At 40.8% G+C, this 18762-nt stretch overlaps 2 pseudogenes; both read left to right on the top strand.

Moving 5' to 3' along the window:
• The first annotated feature begins 6392 nt into the window (after positions 1 to 6392).
• Positions 6393 to 7026, top strand: LOC125136653 (T cell receptor alpha variable 23/delta variable 6-like; annotated as a pseudogene).
• A 3768-nt stretch (positions 7027 to 10794) lies between these two features.
• On the top strand, positions 10795 to 11555 carry LOC125136652 (T cell receptor delta variable 1-like; annotated as a pseudogene).
• Positions 11556 to 18762: the final 7207 nt, after the last annotated feature.

Raw genomic sequence — 18762 nt, 5'->3', positions numbered from 1 at the left:
GTTCATCACTATTTTACAAATATATATTAGGAGGCTAGAATTTTTGAATCATTATATTAGTTCCAGAAATATATTAGCACTAAGAAGGCAAAAATATTTGACTGTGATGATTTTACATTCCAATAACCTATAGTGGGGGAAACAGGTAATATTCTGTACAAATAAATAAAATACTTTGGAGGGCGCTAACGCTATGGAAAAAACAAGCAATGAAATAGTGACAGATATCGGAGGGCCCACACCTATTATCTATCTATCTATCTATCTATCTATCTATCTATCTATCTATCTCTATTTATCCATTTATCATCTATGTGTTTATTTATAGATTTAACTTATTTGGTTTAAGTTAGCATGTTAAAACATTTTTTTATCCTTGTAATAACTGAGTATGTACAGTTAACACCAAGAATTGGACACTATCAAAAAAAAAGGTTTCTGGATATATATTAAAGAATATGGAGACCATTTAAACAGATAATTTTCTGGGAGTTCCCATTGTGGTGCAGTGGAGATGAATCTGACTCGTATCCATGAGGATGTGGGTTCAATCCCTGGCCTTGCTCAGTGGGTCAGGGATCCGGTGTTGCCATGAGCTGTGGTGTAGTTTGCAGGCAAAGCTCGGATCCTACGTGGCTGTGGCTGTGTTTCAGGCTTGCAGCTACAGCTCCCGTTTGATGTTTAGCCTGGGAGCTTCCACATGTCGTACATGTGGCCCTAGAAAGCAAAAATAAATAAATAAAAAATAAAAATAAAAAATAAACAGTTAATTTTCTGAAGTTGACAATTTCAAATTACAGTGACACCAATACCTACTGAGTAAGAATGGAGTCTCTCTCTCAGCAGATCATGGTTCAGACAGGTTAGAATTAATAGATTATATTTTGAAGGCTGTTTTTGGCCACTGTAGCTACCAAGTTAAAAAAAGTAGAACTAATAGTTTATATACCATTTTCTTCAATCACCTAATTTATACAGGAAAAGTTTGGAATCCCTTTCTAAGATTAAATAAGATAAAACCTGGATTATAAAACAGCTCTTAGATAATAATTATTAGTTTAGAAATAGCTGTTGAGCTACATAAAGCACTATCAGTCCATAATTAAGGCAGTGTAATCAGTTCTTCAGGGTCGTTTTCCTACTTTCTCCTAAATAGTAATCTACATTTGGGGGTCTTAATGAGTTCTTACATATTTGACAACCCAAATCAGCAGCTCTTCCTAGATGGATTTTATAAAATTGCTCCTCTCTATGTATTAGGTATATTACTAGTAATGTTAGGTTTATTTTTGTGTGTGAGTTGAAAGAGTCCCTGTTGCAAATCACAGCACTCACGATGGCAGGAAAAAAAATTAGCTTTTGTATTTTCTATCTTCTCATTTAAACCCAATGGTATATAGGGACTTTAATATGACCAATTATTTGGAAATAGGAATGCTTTAAACTTTTCTCAAAAATCTCTTTATCTTTATTCCTAGTACTCTGAAAGAGTAAAATGGATTTTCAACACTACTGGAAAGTGAGACCCATTAGGCATCCTCAGCTGAGCTTCTGTAGAGAATTTCCACAATCCGATTGTTCTCAGAAGTTGCTAACTCAAAACCCCAGGACAAGATGGATTTAGAGACTACACAAAATACATAGCTTCTGCCCAGGACCACTGGAACGTAAGATTTCTTCATGACTCATTTTCTTTTGCATACTCTTGTTTATTCATATATTTTCTAATTTAAGATTATAACTCTGACATAGTCTATCCAGTTCCTCTTATTAGTAGTAGTAATTTTCCTAATTATTGCCTTTATTGGAGATGATACTCAATTTATCCATTCCTCTAAATATAATGTTATTATAACCAATTTGGAAAATGGTACAAATGTATGTTACACTAGCATTGTCAATATGATACTCTTTGCAGGCAATTCCTAAGTGAAAAAAATCTTTACACTGAAAAATATGTAATATACAACAGCAATTATTTCTCAAAGAAATACCCAGAGACAGTATACTTACAGCTACTGGATACGATTTCCTAAGCGGAAATCAGTTTCTTCACTGCCAAGCCCAGAACTAGAGGTTATTTGTTTAATAGTTAATAGGACTATTAGGCCATTCCAAGGACATGACTCCCAAACATTCCACATGCACTATTTTTCCTTACAAAGAGTCTAAGTGGATGGAAATTTTCCTCAAGAAATACTCCTCAGAGTAATGAAACTATTAATCAATCGTTAGACAACTTGAAGTGGTCATTGAAAAAGTTTTCCTCATATTAGCTGACAGATTAAATAATATAGCCAAAACTCTGTAGGCGCCCGCGCGCGCGCAGCACACACACACACACACACACACACACACACACACACACAGTGAAAATTCCTTAAACAAAATGCTTGTGTGTATTATAATAATCTCATAATTTATTTACACCTTTCAGAGGAATCTTGCCATTACGAATAATTCACATTGACCTGCATTAATACTGCAAAGGAGTTCAAACAATGTAAGCAAAAATAGATGGATGATAGATAGATAGATAGATAGATAGATAGATAGATGATAGATAGAAGGAATCTAGTTATTCAAAACAGACTCAGAAAATCATTTGGACTTGCTTTCTTAACCAGGGCTGGGAAATCTTGGTTCATGATTGCAAAGTGTCATTTTAGAATACTTTTAGTTTACTTGTTTATTGCATGGTTCTGTTGGGGTCTTAAATATTTCTGTACAATCATAGTCTCGATGATGGATTCAACAAATAATCCAGAGACAGAAAAATCAGATAGACACATGTTTATCAGTAGGCAAACCAAAAATCACATCTCCACCGGCCAAAACACTTTGCAGACGAAAATCAAGTATGGGAAATATCTGGATAAATTTGGAAAGTATCTTCTGCAACACTGTGTTTTTCCCTAACCATGGTAAAAAGCAATCACATTTTATACCTGTTCAGATGATCAATAGCTCATCCCGGAGAACAGGTTTTTGCACACTAACCAATCAGTGTCAGCTCCTGGCTTCTGAAAGTCAGCTAATGAAGGGAGGACTCACTCCAATGGACACACCCCTAAGTGCCAACCCATCAACAACAGATTCACTGTAGTGACCATGCTTCTACAGATGATGTCAACACATTATACCTCTGAAAGCTTGCCAAACCCTGAATTCTATGTTTCTCCCAAATCCTATCTAAATCAGCCATTTGTGGTGCTTAGCAAGGATTGTCTGACTTGCTTATCTATTGCAAGGAAATTTCAGCTTTATCTTTTTATCTCATATATTGGGTAGAGGGCTCATCCGTTTGACAGCTGTCAGTGTATATTTTCTTATGGGATATTAGGAGTTTGGTAACTTTTAAAATTATTTTTCTTCTACACCCACAACCTAATATCAATGGCATCTGTACTTGTTTGAAACTCAGCATCAGCAAAGTATTTGATGTGATATAGGGAACATACAAAATCATCATTAATGATTACAGGGAAATAAATTTCTCTTTGCAGCTCAGTCCCATCGGAATAGTGATGTTTTCTTCTAATTCTGTATTCTTCTAATTCACTGGTTCCAAAGTCAGCTTTTTAAAGCGGTTATGTGTTATTTTAGGGTGATTGTGTCCACCTGATAATGAGAATGTTTACCGCATCAAAAATATGCTATTTATTTTAAAAAATTTCAATTAAAAAAGACAAGTTTTCCAGCTTAAAAAAATGGCAAAGTATTTGATTAGGTCCTTTTAAAAACACATATGAATGACCAATAAACACTTTAAAGGATACTCTACATCAGGAAGCAACAAAATATGGCCCGTGAACCAAATCCATCTAACAATTGTCTGATTTAGAATCTATTTAAATACATGTTCTCTTTAGTGTGAAGGGCTCTCCTTGATTTGATGTTGATCTTATGGGATGAAAGACAGCCCCGTGCAGTGACTCAGCCCGAGGACACATTCCTGTCCTTGAAGGGACCCTAGGGCAGATGAGGCCCTACTGTAAATATTTCAGGAGCCCTGTTTTAGCCTGATAAGTCCAGGTTCCCAATCCAGGCATCCAGATCCAACTAAAACGTACCTCAGTAGGGAGCAGAGAAGCTTTCATAGGAGACCCCAGCAAAGGCAAATCTTCGGTCTGAAGAAATCACTGGCCTGAGAAGACTCTCTCACATGTCTCAGGGCTCTGACTGATGTAAGTGTTGCTGAACAGAACTTTAAGGAAGCTGTATAAAATCATTCAAAGTAATGTCTCCATACGGCCACAGAGAGGCAATGCTGCTTCAGAGAAGATTAACTTTTGTTCCCTCCTACCCCAACCTCCAACACATACGTATTCTTTAAGTAGCCAGAAAGGATCCTTTTAAAATCTGTTAACTTATTATCTCCTACTTTGCTTCAATTTACATCTATCATTCTTAGATGCATGTAGGTATCTATCTATCTACCTATCCATTCATGTGACTAAATAGTATCTGTGCTTATTCTAGTCTAAGAGTTTGAAAAATATGGCTTTGGAAATCAACAATTCTATGAATAATATGTGTTGTCCTTCAAGATCAGGGGCACATTAGCCTCTCTAATATAAATTTATAATGTTTTCACCCAGACACAGTCGGGCTTCCAACCGAACTGAGTTAACCTGTGTCTGGAATTCCCTGACCCCAGTCTTTACTGGGAAATCTGGTAGGTTTAAGTCCCAGTTCAAGCATGGCCTCCATCACAACTATTTCTCTGATTGGGCCCAGAAGCAGAATTCATGATTATTATTTTTCGGCACGTGATATAGATGCACCTCTCTCTTTAGCAGGTTTTATCTGACGTACTTGAATACTGAGACTCGACTGACCAAAGAGTGGAACTATATCTCTTTCATTAATGAGACCCCAGTGTGGACATTTCAGTAGGCACTTAGTAGCATTAGTAGATATATATTGAAGGTGTACATTAATAAAAAATAAATAAAAAAGAAAACACATAAACAATTCAACAAAAATTTTAAAAATCCCCTTAGAATCTATGCTTGAATAGAATGGGGTTAGACTGAGGAATGGGAACACTTGTCATTGTTTCCTATAGGACTGTGATGATGTTTTCTTTGATAGAACCTGAGATGACATCAAATACAGAGACTACAAAAATGTTCTCTGTGCTTTAAAAAAAAATGGGCTCCTTATTTCTTTTAACTTCTATTATTTATAATGCAGATCTCCACTATTTTTAGGGCTGCTTTGGAATTTATTCTCAATTTCTGTCTCTATACCCTGCTGTGTTGACATCCAAAGGTAAATGGATTCTTAATATTTTTGTGTTTTATGTACGAGGATAAGGTGTGAAGACAATGTTAAATGCTTGTTCAAACTAAGGATGAGAACTCCCCAAAATGTTGCATTTCTGAATGGTCATGGTCTGATGTCTTCTGAAGTCTGCAGGATTTTTCTAGTTTCTCTTATCCATTTGGAGATCAGAGCTCCTCCACAGCAGATAATTACAGTACTTTTCAATGTATTTTCCCCTATGTATTCATAGAAATATTTCACTTGCCTGGTTATATTTTAGAAGCGATGTAATTTGAAATTGGTTTAATTATCATCTATCATTTCTTAGGGTCATGTAAAATGTGAGCACATCTGAAAATTTGTGTTAAAATTTGAGTTCCATGAGGACAAAAGCAGTATATATTTTCTCTGTTCTGACTCATGACCTTAGCTTATAATAGTATATCATGCCCCTTTTGTGTCTTCAATAGACTTTAGATTAGTATTTGCAATATAAAAGAAATGCCCCTTTATATGCTAAACTTGTGACTTCATGGGAGTCATTTTCTTCCTCATTATAAAATATTATGCCTATTAGCACATCAAGAGGTCTTGATATATGATTTTTAACATTCTCGGAGGTGTCAGGAAAAGGAAGAGGTGGTAGTGGGAGAGAAATTCTAGATTGCTCTTTATTAACATGTAAGGAGGGAGTTTCTGATTTTCCTTTCTCTCGCTCTCTCTTTTTTTTTTGGTCTTTTTGTCTTTTTTTAGGGCTGCACCTGCAGCATATGGTGGTTCCCAGGCTAGGGGTCTAATCAGAGCTGCAGCTGCTGGCCTACACCACAGCCACAGCAACACCAGATCTGAGACGGACTTACACCACAGCTCATAGCAACACCAGATCCTTAACCCACTGAGTGAGGCCAGGCATTGAACCTGCAACCTCATGGTTCCTAGTCGATTGTTTCCGAAGCTCCACAATGGGAACTCCCTGATTTTCAATGAAAATGATTTTCAGCAATTCTATGTTAGGGCATATGGGGAAGTGCTTGCTTTGTGAAAAATAGCTTTAGGTGAAAGTACTTGTGAGAGGGTGGGGCCTGTTGAAAGAATTATAGCAGATTGTGAACTTAAAGTCAGAGTTCAAGCTGGCTGAGAAGACCAGACAATCACCTGAGCTGTCACTGAGCCTTGGTGCCAGAAACAATGGACAAGATTCTGGGAGCATCATTTTTGGTTCTTGTGGCTTCAACTAGGCTGTGAGTTGTGGAGAAGAACCCTTAGAATATGTCATCAATTGGAGAGAATAAGAAAAATTCATGCAAGTAGAAACTTTAAAAAGGAAATATCAATGTGGGGACCTAATGGTATTTATCTCTTTAAACAGGGGTGAGCAGCCAGCAGAAGGAAAAAAGGGACCAGCAGCAGGTGAAACAGAGCTCTCAACCTTTGACAGTCCAGGAAGGAGACATTTCAATTCTGAACTGTACTTATGAGAACAGTGCCTTTGACTACTTCCCATGGTACCGGCAACATCCCGGCAAAGGACCTGAATTATTGATAGCCATACGTTCTGGTTCAAATGCAAAGGAAGATGGAAGATTGAGAGTTTCCCTCAGTCAAAGTGCCAAACATGTGTCCTTGCACATCAAGGCTTCCCAGCCTGGAGACTCAGCCACCTACTTCTGTGCAGCAAGTGCACAGTGCTCTCCAGGCACCTGCAGCCTGTACCCAAACCTGCAGCTGAGGCTCCAGCCAAACCCTGCTGTGTAGATGAAATAGTCACACATACACACAAACACACACACAATCTATTTAAGAAAACTGAAATAATGCAAAATTTATTCTTTCATCAGAATGGAATTGCTATAGAAAATCAAACACAAAATGAAGTCTCTAGAAATTTATGCACTAAATTTTAAAATAACCTTAGGTTTAATAAGCAATTACAATGGCTATTAGAAAATATTTTGAAAGAAAATATAGTGAGGGAGTTCTCATCAGGTCTCAGAGGAAACGAATCTGACTGGGAACCATGAGGTTGAAGGTTTGATCTCTGGCCTCGCTCAGTGGGTTAGGGATCTGGCGTTGCTGTGGCTGTGGCATAGGCCAGCAGCTGTAGCTCCGATTAGACCCCTAGCCTGGGAACCTCCATATGCCGCGAGTGTGGCCCTAAAAAAGCAAAAAAAAAAAAAAAAGAAAGAAAAGAGAAAGTATAGTGAAAATATATAAGTATAAATATGTATGAGATGCAGTTAACATAGTATATAAAAGGAATTCATCTTTTCAAATACTTATACTGCTAAAGAAAAAAGTTTGAAAAATAATTATCTGGTCTTTCAGCAAAAGATGATGGAAAAAGAAAAGTAAATTAAACCCAACATAGCTGAAAGAAGGAAATAATAAAATGTTTAATCAGTGAAATGCCAAAAAAAAAAAAAAAACCTAGAGATAACCATGAAATAAAAAACTAGTTTTGTTAAAATGATTAATAAAATTAGAATATTTCTTGGGTAGAATTATGAAGGGAAAAAAGAAAAAGAAACCCAACCATAAATATAAGGAATCAAAAACAAAACCATTCTACAGGGTTTACAATGTTGAAAGGGTAATAAAAGAATGAATACACTTAGTAAGTTCAAGCCACTGAGTAAGTGTACAGAAGTAGACCCACATAAATTGGGAAAACTGATTTTTTTTGACAAAGGTGCAGAGACAGTTCAAGGGAGGTAATATAGTCTTAGTTTATGATGTTGGGACAATTACATATTCTTGGGGAATAATTGAAAATTGGCCTAAATCCCATCCCTTATACAAAAGATTGAGGACAGTCTCAAAATGGACCATATATTCAAGTGTAAAATATAGAACTATAAATGTTTTAGAAAAAAAATAAGAGAATATCTTTATGAACTAGGGTTAGAAAAAAAGATTTTTGGAGTTCCTGTCGTGGCTCAGTGGAAACAAATCTGACAGCATTCATGAGGATGCAGGTTTGATTCCTGGCCTTGCTCAGTGAGTTAAGGATCTGGGTGTTGCTGTGAGCTGTGGTGTAGGTCACAGATTTGGCTCGTATCCTGCATTGCTGTGGCTGTGGTGGCTGTGGTGTAGGCCAGCGGATGTAGCTCCAATTCAACCCCTAGCCTGGGAACCTCCATATATCATGGGTGCAGCCAGAAAAAGAAAAAAAAAAAAGAAAAGAAAAAAACATTTCTGACATGACACCAAAAGCACAAACCATAAAAAAGTAAATAATTTACATTTTATCAAAATTAAAAATGTTTACTGTGGGAAAGACACTACTAAGAGAATGAAAAAGACAAATCTCAGAATGGCAGGAAATATTTGCAAAATATATTTTCATCAAAAGACTGATATTCATAACACAATGGGACTCTCTCAACTCAGCAGGAAGAAAAGGAACAATGCAACTGAAAACTGGACAAAAAATTCATGCAGTTCACCAAAGGGCTATGTGGTAGGAAATAAGCATATAAACAGAGGTTCAGTATCATTAGCCATTAGGGAAATACAAATTATAGCCACAAGACACCTCACATTAATTATAAGGTCTAAAATAAAAAATACAGACAACACCAAGTTCTGACAAGGATGCAGAGAAATGAATCTCTCACACATTGCTAATGGTATGAATGGTATAGTCATTCTAGGAACTCATTCAGCAGGTTTCACATAAACTTAAATACTCACTTTGTTATAGTCCAGCAATCACACTCTTGGACTTATGCTTCAGGAATGGAAAAACTTATGTTCACACAAAAGTCTGTACATAACATTTATGGCAGCTATATTGCAAATGGCCCCAAACTAGAAACCAGTCAGTGTTCTTTATTGAGTGAATAGATAAATATGCAGGAGTATATCCACACAATGAGATATTGCTTATCCATCTTTCTCAACTTGCAGGAGGCTTATATCACAATTAAACCATTTTAGGTTGAAAATATCCTGAGTCAAAAATGTGTTTACTATACCTAACCTGCTGCCTACAGTTGGGCAAAATCATCTGACACAAAGTCAATTTAAAAAATTAATATGTTGAAAGGAAAATCATGGACATGAGAACAGACCTGTGGTTGCCAAGGGGGAGGGGAAGGGAATGGGATGGACTGGGAAATTGGGTTAATAGATACAAACTGTTGCCTTTGGAATGGTAAGCATAAGATCCTGCTGTATAGCACTGGGAACTATATATCGTCACATATGATGGAGTGTGATAATGTGAGAAAAAGGAATGTATACATGTGTGTGTGACTGGGTCACCGTGCTGTACAATAGAACATCGACAGAAACAGGAAACCAGCTACCATGGAAAAATAAAAATCATTCAATTAAATGAATAATAAATAAAGTGTTAAAAATCTCATGGAATTTCTTGAGTATGGTACTGAAAGTGAAAATCGAAATGGCTGTGTCTGCACAGAATGATTGTAAGTGCACAAGTTGTTTGCCCTTATTATCCTGAGGCTGGTTGGGGTCAGCTGGCTGTTGCTACCCAGCATCATCAGGGAGTATCATACTCCATGCTGCTAGCTCTGCAAAAGATCACATTTCAAACACTGAAACATGGTTTCCTGAAGGCATACAGCTCTCTCGCCAATGTAAAGTCAAACGTTTTAAGTTGGGAGTTCCCACCGTGATGCAGTGGGTTCAGAAAGCCACTGCAGTGGTTCGGGTCACTGTGGAGGTGCAGGTTTGACCCCTGGCCTGGTGCAGTGGGTAAAAGGATCCAACATTGCCTCAGTTGCAGCTCAGATTCAATCCCTGGCCTGGGAACTGCCACATGCAGCAAGTGTGGTCGTAATTTTTTTAATGCTAAGTTGGTCCAACATAAGTTGAGAACAGTCTGTAGTGATTAAAAGGAAAAGACCGTTCATACATGTGATAGTGTAGCTGGATATCAAGGATGTCAGGCTGAGTAAAAAAGTCAATCACAGAAGGCAAACTGGTGTATGATTACATCAATGGATTATTATTACTCCATACATAATGTATGATTCTAGTTATACAACATTTTCAGAAGGAAAAACTGAAAGAGATGCAAAGGGAATGAGTAGATGCCAGGGCTATCAAGGTTGCAGGGGTGGGAAGGTATGCAAAGGAGGAATACAGACAGGTCAAGTAATTCCGTACCATGACTTTAGTGATGGGGAACCTATACAGGTGATAAGACGTCTATGAGTTTTTAAGAGTCATTAGATTCTGGATGCCGAAAAGTACATACAGGCTGAATGAATGACCAGTAAGTTGATTACAAGAAGTGTTCAGAGCCTATATTAATCTCTTTTCAATCAGCGAGCAACACTTTTCTGCGGAGTAATTATCAAGGTATGTCAGCTTGTTTGGTCCTCAGTTCCCCTCAGCTCAAACCTTTAACACTAGTTGCTTTTTCCAAGCCCCTTGTCAGGCTCTGCCTAACTAACTTAAGGACCAGGGGAAGACAGGTAGACCAAGTGAAGGTTTGTGGGGAGCCAGACTTTTTCTCATCTGTGCATATGACACGTGGGCTATGAACATAACAAGCCCTGCTTCCTGTCTGGGGGAGTCACACAGGAACCCAGGGACTATGTATATGAGCTGCCAGACACTCCAAGACACTGAACGCTCAGCCTGAGGCACAACAAAACACACTTGTGCAGGGGAATCCGTGCCACATGCCACTCTCCAGCCTGCTCTGGCTCTTCCTGGCCTCCGTCTTCTCTGGTAGGGATGGTCCCACACATGGGGGGAAGGTTCAGGGGGAAAGGGCTGCACACAGGCCCGGGTGCTTCACATGGACTTGGGGAGGAAGGGGGATGGCAGGAAAGCAGGCATATTATGATTTCAACTGGGCTTGTCTTTGGGTCCTAAGGTAGTCTAATTCCTCCATTATTTTACTCACTGCTTATCTCTGTTTTCTGATTTTTCCTGTAGGATCAGGTGTGGCCCAGAAGTTACTCAAGACCAGCCAGTTGTGTCTGGCAAGTTGGAGAGGAAGGCACCTTAAACTGTCGGTATGAAACATCTCAGAGGCTTACTACCTTTTGTGGTATAAACAGCCTCCCAGTGGAGAGATGACTTTCCTTATTCGTCAGTATTCTGCTGGCTGGAATGCAAAGGAAGACCGCTACTCCCTAAACTTCCAGAAAGCACAAAAATCCATCAGCCTCAGCATTTCAGCCTTACAGGTGAAAGACTCTGCAACATACTTCTGTGCTCTCTGGGAACTCACAGTGCTTGAAGTAATAGGAAAAGCTGAACAAAAACCCCAGAGCTCAACAAAGAGAGCCCCCCTGCTATAGGACCCAAGCTGATATGCACACCTGCAGACCCCAGACAAGAAGTGGTTGTCCCGTGGTTACTTCATCTGTGGTCTGGATGAGAAGGTTTCATTCTAAATTACAGCTCCTACTATGCCATGTGGAGCAGGTGTCCTGAGTAACTTTCTACTAATACATTCTCAGTCTTGACTTTTTGACTTTAAAGCGATTGTACAGAACACGTGCACACTTGTCTAAAGTTGAAAGCTTGCCTCATATAACAACTTAAATGGCAGTTTCACTTAAATATGCTCACATCACACATTTGATCTAGTTCTCTGTCATCGTCATGAAAATCGCTTCCGTAGTCTTTTCCGCTTATGCCTTGCATCAACTAGGGTACAGTCAGAGAAGCAGAATCAAAGGTGACATAGGATAAGTAATTAGTTATAAGGATAGGAATCCATGCAATGGCTTGAGCTGGGGGAAGAGCCTATGAAAAGCTGTCATCTTTGTATCTGCAGTTGAGCCAGATCACACGTACCATCCAAATCTTCCGCAACTGTCTTGTGTGGCCAAACCTGTCCCAGAACTACACAGGGAAACAAATTCTAGGATATGTATTTCCAAGTAGTTCATTTGAGGCAGTGCAAACGTCAGTATCCTCCTTGCTAACTTGGCCTCCATCTGTACTTCTTCGAACAACTTTCAAATAAAGACAAAAGCAAAACTATGCTTCCTTCAAGTATGATGCAATAATTCCTCATTCAATCAGAAACAAGCTAACCTCTCCCAAAGAGTACACCAAGTTCATTTATCCATCTTGGGGTGATGTTCTTTTCTTTTCAGATGAGCCATATGCTCCCATTGACTCCTGTTTCCTAATGACTGAGAAACCGAAGAACTACAGATTGGCTCATATTAGCACGTCTTGGGTTATTACATTCAGGAAAGCAGGAGAGGGGAGTTAAAGCTAGTTGATATGTGCATAAATATATTCATATCAAAATGGAAAAAAAATTTCGTAACTATTATACTTCCTGTTTCTGCAAATGACCACATTATTGTAACTGGTATTAACTACCTGCCCCACTACCCATTCCATAAACTTTTTGTTCACAGGAAGCACCTCCACTCACTGCACTACTTGACTTTCTATTAAACAAGCTCCTTATTGGCGAGTAATGCCATGTGGAATGCCATAAAGATGAATAAGGGATTCAGCAAGTCCACCAGTGCAGTTTGGACAGACGTTTGCCTGGCATCGAAGGCAAATCCAAGGGACTATTTAATTGGAAGTGATTTTGCCAATACATAGGAAAACTGATATACTGCATTCTGGGAAACATCAGTCAGCAGGATACTGACTTCACATCAGAAGCAATGGGATTCACCAAGGAAAAGCATTTTTCAAGTGTTAAGTGAAAATAAACAAATAAGACTTTCCATCTAGCTTCTTAGGAACGGGAACCTATTTTTAAATGGTCTTTGTTTAAAATCACTGCTAAGAGGATAGAAAGTGAAGGCAGACCGGTGCACTACATGTGCAATGCTTATTTCCAAAAAGGACTCAAGTGCACAATAGAGTAAAGGCTTATACAAATCGGTAAGAAGACAGTTAAAGAGAATGGCAAAGTCTTGGAGATGCAACTCAGAAATATCATATCCAATACCTAATAAATACACACAGACCTTGATATTATCCTTCTTGGAGAAATGAAGGTAAAACCTCATCCGAGTGTTCCATCTGTGTCCTCTCAGCACCCTGAGTAGGTATCCGTGTACTAGAATAGGACCGCGTAGGGACAGGGGAAAGAGTGACTGTCTCCAGGAAAGGAAGTGATTAAGTAAATTTCCTAGGCGCTTCCAGCATTGAACTGATGAGGAGAAAACAGCAAGCACTAGCAGGTCACGGATGTGGACAATGAAAGAAAGGCAGATTGTACTAGAAAACAGAAGGTTGGTGTTTATTGATCTTACCGTATTTCAGGCACTGTAGTAGGCACTGCAGATGCCATCTCATTTAAATGTCACAAACCCTATGAGAGAGATGTTATTGTTCCTAGGGTTTGTTGCTGCTGTTGTTCTTGTTAATTTGGGAAATAAGACATAACTTTCCTAAGTTGAAAAGCATCTCTAACTTCTACTTTCAACCAGTGGGTAGCATTTTAGGGGACTCCTAATGGGAAATATGTGGACTACGAAGACGCCCTTGCCCCAGAGCAGACTGAATGGATGGTTCAGTGACGGTGACATGACTGGTTTAAACTGGAACCTAAAGGGAACTAGAAAAGAATGCCACTCCTAGGTATAAATTGCCCCAGAATCACTAGATGAGGAAATCACCCCCTAACCAGTTAACAGTGCTGAATGCTTTAGCAAGACTCTCATAGAATAGTGTGCTGGGGGGAAAAGGGCTACAGTGAAAGATGGGATGTTAGTCCTTAAACACTTCAAGCACATTTCCCTATCAGGACCTGTGCCCCTGGCCTTGGCCCTCTCTACTGTAATGCTATCCCCCCCCCCCCCCCCCGAAACGTCTACATGGCGCACCTCTGAATTCCTTCATGTCTTTACTCAAAAGTCACCCCAGGGTGGGCCCTTGACCTACATCTTAATATTTTCCTTCCTTGAGAATCAGGCTCTACACTCACTGCCTGTAGCAAGAAGGAAAGCTGGGGCATTGGCATCTGGTGTCCTGCTGAATTTTTGTGATGCTTCAGCACACCTCCCTGCTGCCCTCTGGTGTTCATGGATGAGATTGTGGGGAAGCCTGGTCATAGCAGGAACTACCATTGGCAGCAGATCCAGGCTGTCAACTTCCTGAGGCAGGAATCAGAGATGATGCAGGAGGCCTGGCTGGTTTTTTCTTTCTTTCTTTCTTTTTCCTTTTGTCTTTTGCCTGCCAGATGTGAAGCTGATTGACTTCAAATGACCAATAAAACAGGAGATGATACTGGCTGGAGACTAATAGGCTACCTTGGAAAGACAGCTCAAAGTGATTACAGAAGATGGGACATGTTTCCTCTGGCAAGCGAAATGGTGTTGACTGCTCCGGCCTTGCTTGTAGTATAGAAATAGGCTGAGAAGTGGTAGCAAGACTCAAGGACGAAAGAAGAAATAAGGAGTTGTAGCAAATGCTGCATAGAATACTCTTTCCATATTATCATATGCCACCCAGTCTCTCAATATGCTGCCCTAATGAGCTGATTTCCCACTAACAGTTACAAACATGCTAGACCATGGACACAGATGATAATATTCAAATCTGCTGTGAAACTTGCTAAGTGCACCTCCTAAAAATATCAAGCTTTATCTTGTGGATAGAATTCTTGGCAATTTCAGGCAGCGTCTCCCAAACTCACCAAGCTTTTCTGCATTGCTGCAGCTTATGAGTGAATATGGCAGGGAGGGTATTATCCCAGGTAGTTACATTAAAAAAAAAAAATGTACGGCCTCACCCATGGCATATGGAAGGTCCTTGGCCAAGGTTTGAATCCGAGCCACAGCCTGTGACCTACTCTGCATGAAGCAATGCCAGATCCTTTAACCCTGCACCAGCTGCGGTTTGAACCTGCACCTCTACCGCAATCCAAGCCACTGCCATTGGACTCTTAACCACTGGGCCACAGTGGAAACGCCTATCCTAGGTGATTGATTGTGTTCTCACTCAGTTCTTACTGGAACCCTTTGTGCTAGGGTCCCTCCATCCTCCTTTAGGGAGGCAGTGAAGCAGAGTGCTTGAGATCAAAGCCTTGGGCTGTATTTCTAGATCTACCACTCATTCCTTGAGTGATCTCAGCTAAAGCACTCAGTGGGGTTTAGGCTTTGGTTTCTTCATATCTACAGTGTGGAATTTGGTTGTGTCTACCAGGCAGCGTTCTTATGAGAGTGAGTGATGATGAACGCTAGTGCTGAGCCCAGCGCCCAGCAGAAAGATCCCGGCCACTTAGAGAAAAGGACATGCGAGAGGTTCAGTACCTTGCCTGGGGTTGCAGAGTAAGTGTCAGGGTGGAACCCTCCCTCCATAGCCTCTTGAGAGCCGATGCCTTTCCTCACCTCAGCAGTAACTGTCCATCTCAACAGAGTACTCTATTGTCTTCATGGTGCTTATTGCAAATTAAAATTGTCTTTAAAAATCCACTTATGTGCTTTTTTGTCTTCCCACTGCATCGTGTGCCTTTGATATGCTCTTCACTGCTGCCTCCTCTTGCCTAACAAGGCTTAGCACAAAGGAGTCCCAGTCTACACACACACACACACACACACACACACACACACACAAATGAACAGGATCCTATGGGGCCTTCACAGAACAGAACCCACCTCCATGCCCTCTGCCTGACCCTTGTGTGGAGAAAAACATGTGCCTCCTAGACTCCTTCCCTGAGTCTAAAAAATAAATTTAATCAGAAAAGTGGAAAAAATGCACAAAGAAGACAGTCAGTCAAGACAAAATGATGATAGCTTAGCCACTGAAGAAAATGTCAAGGTGCAGTGGAAACAAATCCAACTGGTATCAATGAGGATTCGGCTTCAGTCCCTGGCCTCACTCAGTGGGTTAAGGAGCTGGCATTGCCATGGACTGTGGGTAGGTCGTCCACAGCTAGGATCCTGTGTTGCTATGAAAGGTGCTGTAGGCTGGCAGCTGTAGCTCTGATTTGTTCCCTTGCCTGGGAACTTCCATATGCCTCACGTGCAGCCCTAAAAATAAAAAGCAAAAAAAAAAAATACAGAAATGGGTTTGGGAAATAAGTAGTAACATATTGTGTAACTTTCTAGATTTATGCTGTTTGTGGTATTGGTTTCCTGAAATGTGTAATGCTTTTATTTCTGAAAAGTATACACTCTCCAATTTTTTAATCCATAATTGTATGTTTTTTAAAAGGCCAATCTTATAAGTTTCATGGCTACAAACTTAAATCCTCCTCTGGACATATTTGTAATGCTTTGAAATTCAACCTACACACAGTGCAGGAAGGTGAGCAAGTTTCCACAAAAAAAAAAAAAAAAAAGTGAATTTCTCCTTGGATCTGCACCTAGGGGGCGCTGGTGGTAAACTGAAAATGCCTTTTCTGTAAAAGGTCAGAACAGGCTCACAAACACTTTCCCGCCCTGCAGTGTAAAGAGATATTCTGACAACATTTCTTGCACAATGACATGGAAAGCATCTCAGAATCCAGAGGCAGGTAATTTTGTTAAGGCAGCCTCTCTTTCTAAGGGTCAGCATAATATCCCTTGGAAGAAGAAAGGTAAATACCTTGTCATTCCTCACCCTCAAAGCAACCTGGGTTCAAGTTGCCTGGTCATCAGACTTTTGCTCATGGGGAGTCGCCCAGAAAGGAGCTCGTTGTCTCTTTGCTGCCCCACCACCATCTCAGTGTTCACCCTGATGCTTGAGCTGCTCCTGTTCTTCTGAGTGAGTACCGTTCCATTGTACTCCCTTGTCCACACATGGGACATTGCTCTGGTTTGCCTTTGAATCGGGACTTTTCCTTTTAGCCAGGTTCATTGATTCAGCACTGATGTTTCAGGAGAAGCCGGAGCCCAGTCCGTGACCCGGCCTGACTGGGCTTCACTGTCCCTGAAGGAGACCCTCTGGGGCTGAGGTGCAACTACTCATCTTTGTTCCACTTTTTCTCTTCTGGTACATGCACCACCCCCACCAAGGACTCCAGCTTCTCCTGAAGTACATATGTGGACACAGCCTTGTTTTAGGCATCAAAGACTTTGAGGCTGAATTCAGGAAGGGTGAAACCTCCTTCCACTGGAGGAAAACATCCACCCATTGGAGCAATTCAGCCAATATTCTGTGTTTTGAGTGACACGGTGACTGAGTCTGCAGGGGGAGGGGAACACAAATGTACTGGCCCATTGTAGCTTAAAAGACTCGGGGTCTCAGCTTGAGTTTCTTTTTAAAGCAGTTGGCATGTTCCGTGAAGGCAAACACTACAGAGAAGACAGAATCCTAGACATGGTTGATTCCTAAGGACATCCTAGACTCCACTTCCCTTCCCGTCTGTTCTTCCTTCCTTCCTTCCTTCCGTCATCTCTTTCTTTTCTTTTCTTCTTTCTTTCTTTCTTTCTTTCTTTTCTTTTCTTTTCTTTCTCTTTCTTTTTTTTTTTTCTTCTTTCTTTCTTTTTTTCTGATCTCTCTCATTCTCTCTCTCTTCTTTCTTTCTCTCTCTTTCTCTTTCTCTTTCTCTCTCCTTCTCTTTTCTTTTTCTTTTTTCATTTTGAAAAGGAAAGACTAACTTTTTAAGTTCAGTGTTCACAGCAGGGTGGGGCTGCAGGGTGGGGCTTCATGTCACTGAGGCCCACCTGAGCAGGGTTTGTTGGGTGAGCTGATTGGCTACAGAAGCTGGAACCTGTCCAGAACAATCCTGACACCCAACCTGCAGGGGTTCAGCTGTGTATCTGAAGGAGAAAATTTCCCAGAAACAAGGCAGAGTCATGAAGGGCTGGTGCGCCCTGTGCTGGGGCTTCTGTTGGCCCAGGTTTGCTGTGAGTTGGGGGCCCCACAGGGGAATCTCAAGGACTGAGCAGCTGCTGTACCGTTGAGGGGGTTGGGGAGGATGACAAGTCCTGCACACTTTCTATCCTTCTCCTCATCCAGAGGGACATTCAAGGTTCTGTAGGGGTTACAATGACCTTCATCTGTGACTGTCGCTCTGTTTCTCATCAGGTGTGAGAGGGATGGATGTGGACCAGAGCCCCCCAGCCCTGAGTCTCCAGGAGGGAGCCAGCTCCACGCTCTGGTGCAATTTTTCCTCTTCCACACGCAGAGTGTGCAGTGGTATCGTCTGACCCCGGAGGCCACCTCAGCCACCTGTTTACCATCCTGCAGGGACCCAGAAGAACGGCAGATTAAATGCCACGATAGTCGCTACAGAACGCCGCAGCTCACTGTACATTTCCTCTGCCCAGACCACAGACTCAGCCACGTACCTCTGTGCTGGGGAGCACAGCGCTCCCCAGGCACCTGCAGCCTGTACAGGAACCCTCCGCGGGGCTCAGCCCCTCCTCCAGCCACCGCCCCACCACGAGGCCCCCACAGGGCATTCACATGGCTTTTTGTTCCTCACCTACACTGGTACACATTTAACCACTGACACTTCTTGGCCCACAGATTTGGGACTTCGGCCTCTGTCTTCCCTTCTCAATCTGTATCTCCTTCTGCACTAGAACCTCTAGTAGCTAGAGGGTCCCTGGTAAGAGGACAGAGTTAAGATAGTTATGTAACCACAGT

Source organism: Phacochoerus africanus, chromosome 9 (genome assembly GCF_016906955.1).
Source record: "Phacochoerus africanus isolate WHEZ1 chromosome 9, ROS_Pafr_v1, whole genome shotgun sequence".
Lineage (NCBI taxonomy): Eukaryota > Metazoa > Chordata > Mammalia > Artiodactyla > Suidae > Phacochoerus > Phacochoerus africanus.
The sequence above is the reverse complement of the archived record's forward strand: the minus strand, read 5'-3'. Positions and strand labels throughout refer to the sequence as shown.